Source organism: Procambarus clarkii, chromosome 6 (genome assembly GCF_040958095.1).
Source record: "Procambarus clarkii isolate CNS0578487 chromosome 6, FALCON_Pclarkii_2.0, whole genome shotgun sequence".
NCBI classification, from domain to species: Eukaryota; Metazoa; Arthropoda; class Malacostraca; order Decapoda; family Cambaridae; genus Procambarus; species Procambarus clarkii.
The window spans coordinates 46,322,744-46,331,091 of record NC_091155.1 but is presented as its reverse complement, the minus strand read 5'-3'; positions in this window follow the sequence as shown (position 1 = coordinate 46,331,091).

Genomic DNA, 8,348 nt, shown 5'->3' with positions numbered 1-8,348 from the left:
AAATCCTTCCTGTGACACTATCAATGACAGCTAGACACCAGCCCCTCGGACTGCATAATGAACTAACTCGAACATAAGCGTGACCACAGAGGAATCAACAAGAAACAAGAACTAACAGATCTATAATCACAATTACAACAAATGACACAGTAGGTTCTGAAATACGCCTCCAGTAACCTCCTAACTGTTCTACGCCTCAGTGCAGTCTACTCCTGCAACAGCGGTTGCAATGCAATCAAATCAGTAGTCTTCCAATGACAACAATAACTAATGGGTTCACTGGCAACTCCAGCACCCTTCCTCAAATTAATCCTTACGTTAACACTACGTCCCACGGACGATCAACAATCAATAACAATTGATTTACGTTAATAACACAATAAGATTTACGTTAATTACAAGGTAACATTTACGTTAAATTAACAACTCTTACAACTGTCACTAGTAACGCGGAAATCAAACAACACTCTACCCGTCGAGCATTCAGTGAGAAAATCCCATTAATCCCTGTACTTCCAGACAGCTGATTAATCTCTACTAGTTACGTTAATTTACGTTAATCGGTTACTAATCACTCAGCGATGGTAAACTCTGATTTGCAATGTCCAAAGTGCTAAGAGAACGGTAATCACTCGTGATTACCTTTAGAGTAATTAATTACTATCCTCAAGATCAATAATTAAACAATTAAAATACGCAACCTTTCACACTGGCTCAGCAATTTACATTAAGGTACGAATTCCGTCTAAGCCTTCCATACTCAGACCAATTCAGGCGACTAATAACAGTAATTAGCCCCACGTTTACGTTATTCTAAAATGACGCTACTCCTCTCACGAGTCAATCAAGTGCCGGTACTTCCGGGCAGATAACGACGTTACGTTAATGGAACAATGTAGCCTTCGTGTGAGTCGATCAAACAAGGATCGAGATTAATTACTTTGACTTCCTGAAACACGTCAATTACCCGGCCCACTGACCGTTAATTACGACAGACAATACTCTAATTCTTATCTGGCTGATGGCTAGGCTCCTCGAGACTACCGTAGCTGCTTACAGGAAAGTAAATTAACCCAAACGCATTCTACGTTACTCAAATTGTCAAAGAACAAATTCTCTTAAAGCAATGGGCGTTCCCTTGGTTACGTTATATTAATTGCCTCGCAATCACCTCACTGAATACTGGACTTCGATGTCCTACCAGATAACCAGGAGAATATATGTATATCCAAGTACTCGTCTACAGCCGAGTTCCCCCACGACAATGACAAATCACACTAACAAATCACAGTGATTTACGTTACAATCCGGTTGCTATGACAATACTGCAGAACCTAGTAAAATAACCTACAGGACATGAACCCTCTAGAACCCTGCCCCACAATGGTTTTACTGAACTGCAATCACATACGGTGATTGCTCAACACTAGCAACAATCACCATCAAATAACAACCCCCTTTGCAATAACACACACGGCAAGTACTCTAATTTCCAAATATTAGGATACTGCACACACTTACTTACTTACTGCTGCAAATGACCCCTAGAACATAGGTCAATATATTGCAATCACCACACAGTAATTAACACATTAACACTGGGCACCGTGACACTACGATTATATATATATATATAATTACCGCTGACACATGTAGCCTACAGCTATCAAACGTTATTGGGAACACTAAGGAGAATCTCACACTCCTTAAATCACATGGTGAGTGATTTATCGGTCACGCATGCCGATAAACACTCGAGAGTTACGTTACTCGACAGAGCGGGGGCGGTCTCTCTAGACGGCCTCGTCACTCACCAAACCTCACCAAAATTACGTTAATTAATACTGCAACCACAATATATATATTTATATAAATCACACTTGTCACGGCCCTGGGAACACTACAAGAAATTTAAGCCACACTGTGGCACACTCCACAATAATCATTGCCAGGAATCACTGGCGTTACACATACCTGAGCGCTCAGTGTTGGAATTCCACACCTGCAAGACCACACATGGAAATGATATCACTCCGTCCCACGGACGATCAAAAATGATTACCACAATGAAATAAAAGAATTATTACATGGACATCCTCTCCGTCCTTGGCTAATCTATGTATATTCTGTGTTCCCGTGTGTACCCACACACACACACACACACTGTACGTCTGTGTACACCAGTCCCTCTGGACTGACAAGATGACAACACAGGTGATTAATCTCCTCGCCCACAATTCACTCCACCTGAACAGGTGCTGCGTGACAATGTGACGGAACACTTGACCTCGAATTCAAGCTTTAGAGACCACTAATCACCGAAATACACACATAGGTACTTACTCATTCACACTGCCGGCTTTACACACCATTCCCATACATCAGGCACCCCGCTATAGGTGGCTGACTCGCTCCGGGTGGCGTAGGCGGCGGTAGTTCCTGACCGTAGTACTTATACGGAAAATTGGCGCACACTCGAACCCCTCCCACTCAACACGGCCGAGTTCGCACCCTCGACTCCCCGGTGAAGTGAAGCGTTCATACCCAGGTGACGCGCACAACGATAGCGTCTCACACCAACATTGGGAAATTGCCTTAACACTGACACGAATTTCCCCGTTCCCATCGACTGCTACAGAGCACTAGCAAGTCTAATCATCACTGGTATGGGATCTACGAGTCTGTTGCTGCTCGTATGCACATTCCCCCACGATCCCAGATCACTGTACCTCTACCCCCTGCATACAATAATGTCTTAAACCCCTCCAAGCGACGACTTCGGCCGGATTCTGTGACGACCGATGTCGTAGGTGAAGCAGGAAGCATCAGCAGTTGTAGTCCAGCCACCACGACGCCTTATACATCAATTTGGCCGAATTGAGTACAGGAACGTCTTGACAAGGTGGCGGCTGAGTTCAGAATGATGCTCACACCGGCTCTTCCCGCGTCCTTCTCGAAATAACCAATGAGAGGAAGGCATACAGCGGCCTACCCCTCTCATCCAATCAGCGACGGTGTAGCATAGCCCCTAGGGCAGCTCCAAGATGGCCGACCAACATGGCGGCTCAAGATGTTTACTAAGATGGCGGCTGTCTCCATGACAACCACTCAAGTGGCCAGCGAGCGTGGGGCCCCACATGTCTACCCACCCCACGCCTGCGGCCTAGGCGTTCGCGCGCAAAGTTGTCTGGCTCCATGCCATACAATGAGATGATGCTATCAGCTCTAGCACTGTCCACAGACATGCCACCCCGGCCAGGGTAACATTTATGGACTGCTGATGACTGGGGCTCTCACATGAGCCCAAACACTAGATGTTTCGGTTGCTGGTACAAAACTTAAGTCCGCCCACTTAACAAGTGCACTTAACAAGTGTACTGGCTCCCACAGGCATAAGAGCACTATTGTAAGTGAGCTGGTGAACCACCTCCTCACATAACTCCCCACCAAAAAGATAAAATTTCCCGGAGGAAAATTTCATCTAAAAATCACCAGCCACTTACACTTGGCTCTTAATTAAGTGCACGGCGGCTGGGTGGTGGTGGTGATTCATCCGTTTTCTGTTGACGTCGGTGGCTGGCGGGACAAGATGTGACGTCACTGGCTCGTCCAGGGTGGTACTTCCTGACCGTAGTGCGGTCGTGCTCAGGTTCTGGGTCCAGGTTAAGCCGGCTCAACGCCTCGCAGCTTCCCTTCCTCAGTCCCTTCACACTCTCGCCCCACAGGTCTGTGTCATACTGGACACAATAGGTAGCACACTGGGATGGACTTACCAATGAAGTACAGACTCAACACCTTCCCTACCCTACCGACACAATCCCGACAGTTAGCAGACTGTCTTGACTTCCCGGTGACAGGGTCTTTCTTCCTGTCTGTCTGTCACTCTCAGACCGGGTTGCTCTACCGACTGAGTTGACCGGGCTGAGGCCTCTTCAGCAGCTGGCAAACCTCGCCCCTCACTGAGCACTAGGTCACTGACCTGCTCGTTCTTCAATCTCTCAGCGACCGTTCGTTTGTCTGAACGATCTTCCAACAGCCTGAAAGATTGGTGCAGAATATCCACTTCACTTGTGGGAACCACAGCTACCTTAGCCTCACCACTGGTAACATCCAGCAGACGTTTACTCTCCTGAGTGGTGTTAACCCTCGCGGGCCGGGCTGGTCGACAGGTTGTGGCGGGATCACCTGATCCGGGCCACACCCGTCTCACTGGGCTCACCTCCGTTTTCTGTGAAATGAAAGAAGGAAAATTGCTCTTTTTTCCTTTTACCTCATGCACCTGATCTTTCGCCTGATAAGAGGCGACCTTGACTTCCTCAGCTGGCGGCCGTGTGACATCGCCGTCAGCTGGTGAGACCCATCTGAGTCCCTCTGAATCAGTTCTCGTTTTCTGTGCAATAGGGAGAGGAGGATGGCTCCGGTTTCCTTTCACCTGCTGCGCCTCTTCTTCTGTCTGGGCGGCGGTGATCTCTGCTCGACCAGCCGGCTGACGCTTGGTGTCAACGCCAGCGGGTTTAACCTTCCTCTCACCTGTTCCTGTTTCCTCTGGGTCATTTCCACAGGACAGACCCACCTGGTTCTCTATACCAGGAGTATTACCTATCAAAAGTCCATACACTGCCTTTCTACTTAGCGCAGCTTTGATCTTACCTTTGATATATGGGGTGTCTACCAACACGGACACTTCTTCCATGTCCTTACCAGTGCCATCTGGGTACTGGACATGGAGGGTTCGACCTGTTCTACTCTCAGGCTCAACCAAACTGCTCCTGACCATGTTAACTGTAGCACCCCGGTCTCGAAAGACACTCGTCCATTGCCCATTAACTCTTCCTCTAGTTAACTCGAGTGTGTCTCTTAGGGCATCACCTCCCACGGTACTCATGCCTGTAACTTGCACCTTGGTCACCTTCTTAGTCTTAAGCCTAGTGCTGCTCGGGCACTTAGCTGCTCGGTGACCTGCCATGTTGCATGTGAAGCACCTGGGTCCCTTAACCTTGGGTTTCTGTTGGTGTCCCTTAGACTTACTTTCTTTAGGTTTGGCTCCCTTACATGGAGCTTGAGTAAACCTTTCAACCTTTGTCACACATCGATCTAGGTATGCATCCCTAGGATCGATCTTCTCCTCTCTTGGCAATAGAGGAGGTACCTCTACTTCCAGCGCCTGTACCTCTGAGCTTGGCGCGGCAGGAGGGGCTTGACTCCCCGTCCTTGCCTCGGATTGCACTCTTGCAATCTCCAATCTAGTCAATCTCTCGTGGTGGGCATTCCACATGTAAGCCACAAATTTGGCCTTATCCTCTCTTTGCAGTTTCATAGCATCAGCTTGAGCTGCTAGGTACTCTAAAGTAATTTCCTCCTGGGGTTGTTCAGTCCCCCTCCTGAGAGGTTGTTCTGGTATCTGATTGACTACTTCCAATGAAACGTTTCTGTGGCCCAAGGAATCAGTCCTTAGCCTAGGCTGGGGTCGCGACTCCCCTTCCTTCTCCTGGGGTGGACTCAATCCCACACCCCCTGACATACCGACTATACCACGGTCGGCTAGGGGAACTCCCTTGTCCCCTAGATCACTTCTGTTTGCTCTTTCTAGACATAGACGCCGTACATAGGCATTATGGTCCTCAACATACCGCCTACATTCCTCATCTGTACGACTGTTTCTATCCTTTGGCAGCACGCCATACTTAGTCACATACAGATATACGTACTTACGCCTATAATCCTCATCCATTCTGTGTGTGTGGTGTGTGTGTACCTAATCCTGCTAACCGACAACATACACACCCACAACAATATTGTTCTGCAATGTTCCTCACACCTTTCTTCACAGGTTTCTCAACTTGATGAATCTTACTTTTCTGATTATGAATCAAAAGTCTACGGCCCCACGTTGGGCGCCACGCTGTGAGAGTTTGTATTTATTAACTTGTGAGAAGTTTTGGAATAAATTAAAATTGGTATAAGGAATTTTAGCTCGGAAAATTTCTAAGAATTTTCTTTATTCTTTAACCTTTATTCCTGTCGTGATATTCAACTAGGTCGCCTGAGGAAGGACTTGCTTAGCTAACACACCAGTGTAGTAACCAGCTCATTCCTCACTTTGGGACCATGTATGAACAATTGACTAGGCGCGAGCAAACGCCGAGACCCCAATGAAAATTGAAATCCCCCCCACTTAGGCCGCCGACCTTCGTCAATCGCCGAAGCGAATCTAACGAGTAGGTCACGGGCTCTCACAACAATAATTTATTGTTGTGTGGTGCCGTATATTTGATCCAAAGCTCAGAAAATAAGTCTCAATGTTAGTCGAGTGTGAAGAACATTTGCATAACAATAATAATGTGTGGGGGTGTAACGAAAAGACAGTGTTAACCATAACAACTTAGTTTATTCAATAAAGTACTAACTACTACAACAAAACAAAAGATATGTCAATGACGTTACTCGAAATCCTTCCTGTGACACTATCAATGACAGCTAGACACCAGCCCCTCGGACTGCATAATGAACTAACTCGAACATAAGCGTGACCACAGAGGAATCAACAAGAAACAAGAACTAACAGATCTATAATCACAATTACAACAAATGACACAGTAGGTTCTGAAATACGCCTCCAGTAACCTCCTAACTGTTCTACGCCTCAGTGCAGTCTACTCCTGCAACAGCGGTTGCAATGCAATCAAATCAGTAGTCTTCCAATGACAACAATAACTAATGGGTTCACTGGCAACTCCAGCACCCTTCCTCAAATTAATCCTTACGTTAACACTACGTCCCACGGACGATCAACAATCAATAACAATTGATTTACGTTAATAACACAATAAGATTTACGTTAATTACAAGGTAACATTTACGTTAAATTAACAACTCTTACAACTGTCACTAGTAACGCGGAAATCAAACAACACTCTACCCGTCGAGCATTCAGTGAGAAAATCCCATTAATCCCTGTACTTCCAGACAGCTGATTAATCTCTACTAGTTACGTTAATTTACGTTAATCGGTTACTAATCACTCAGCGATGGTAAACTCTGATTTGCAATGTCCAAAGTGCTAAGAGAACGGTAATCACTCGTGATTACCTTTAGAGTAATTAATTACTATCCTCAAGATCAATAATTAAACAATTAAAATACGCAACCTTTCACACTGGCTCAGCAATTTACATTAAGGTACGAATTCCGTCTAAGCCTTCCATACTCAGACCAATTCAGGCGACTAATAACAGTAATTAGCCCCACGTTTACGTTATTCTAAAATGACGCTACTCCTCTCACGAGTCAATCAAGTGCCGGTACTTCCGGGCAGATAACGACGTTACGTTAATGGAACAATGTAGCCTTCGTGTGAGTCGATCAAACAAGGATCGAGATTAATTACTTTGACTTCCTGAAACACGTCAATTACCCGGCCCACTGACCGTTAATTACGACAGACAATACTCTAATTCTTATCTGGCTGATGGCTAGGCTCCTCGAGACTACCGTAGCTGCTTACAGGAAAGTAAATTAACCCAAACGCATTCTACGTTACTCAAATTGTCAAAGAACAAATTCTCTTAAAGCAATGGGCGTTCCCTTGGTTACGTTATATTAATTGCCTCGCAATCACCTCACTGAATACTGGACTTCGATGTCCTACCAGATAACCAGGAGAATATATGTATATCCAAGTACTCGTCTACAGCCGAGTTCCCCCACGACAATGACAAATCACACTAACAAATCACAGTGATTTACGTTACAATCCGGTTGCTATGACAATACTGCAGAACCTAGTAAAATAACCTACAGGACATGAACCCTCTAGAACCCTGCCCCACAATGGTTTTACTGAACTGCAATCACATACGGTGATTGCTCAACACTAGCAACAATCACCATCAAATAACAACCCCCTTTGCAATAACACACACGGCAAGTACTCTAATTTCCAAATATTAGGATACTGCACACACTTACTTACTTACTGCTGCAAATGACCCCTAGAACATAGGTCAATATATTGCAATCACCACACAGTAATTAACACATTAACACTGGGCACCGTGACACTACGATTATATATATATATATAATTACCGCTGACACATGTAGCCTACAGCTATCAAACGTTATTGGGAACACTAAGGAGAATCTCACACTCCTTAAATCACATGGTGAGTGATTTATCGGTCACGCATGCCGATAAACACTCGAGAGTTACGTTACTCGACAGAGCGGGGGCGGTCTCTCTAGACGGCCTCGTCACTCACCAAACCTCACCAAAATTACGTTAATTAATACTGCAACCACAATATATATATTTATATAAATCACACTTGTCACGGCCCTGGGAACAC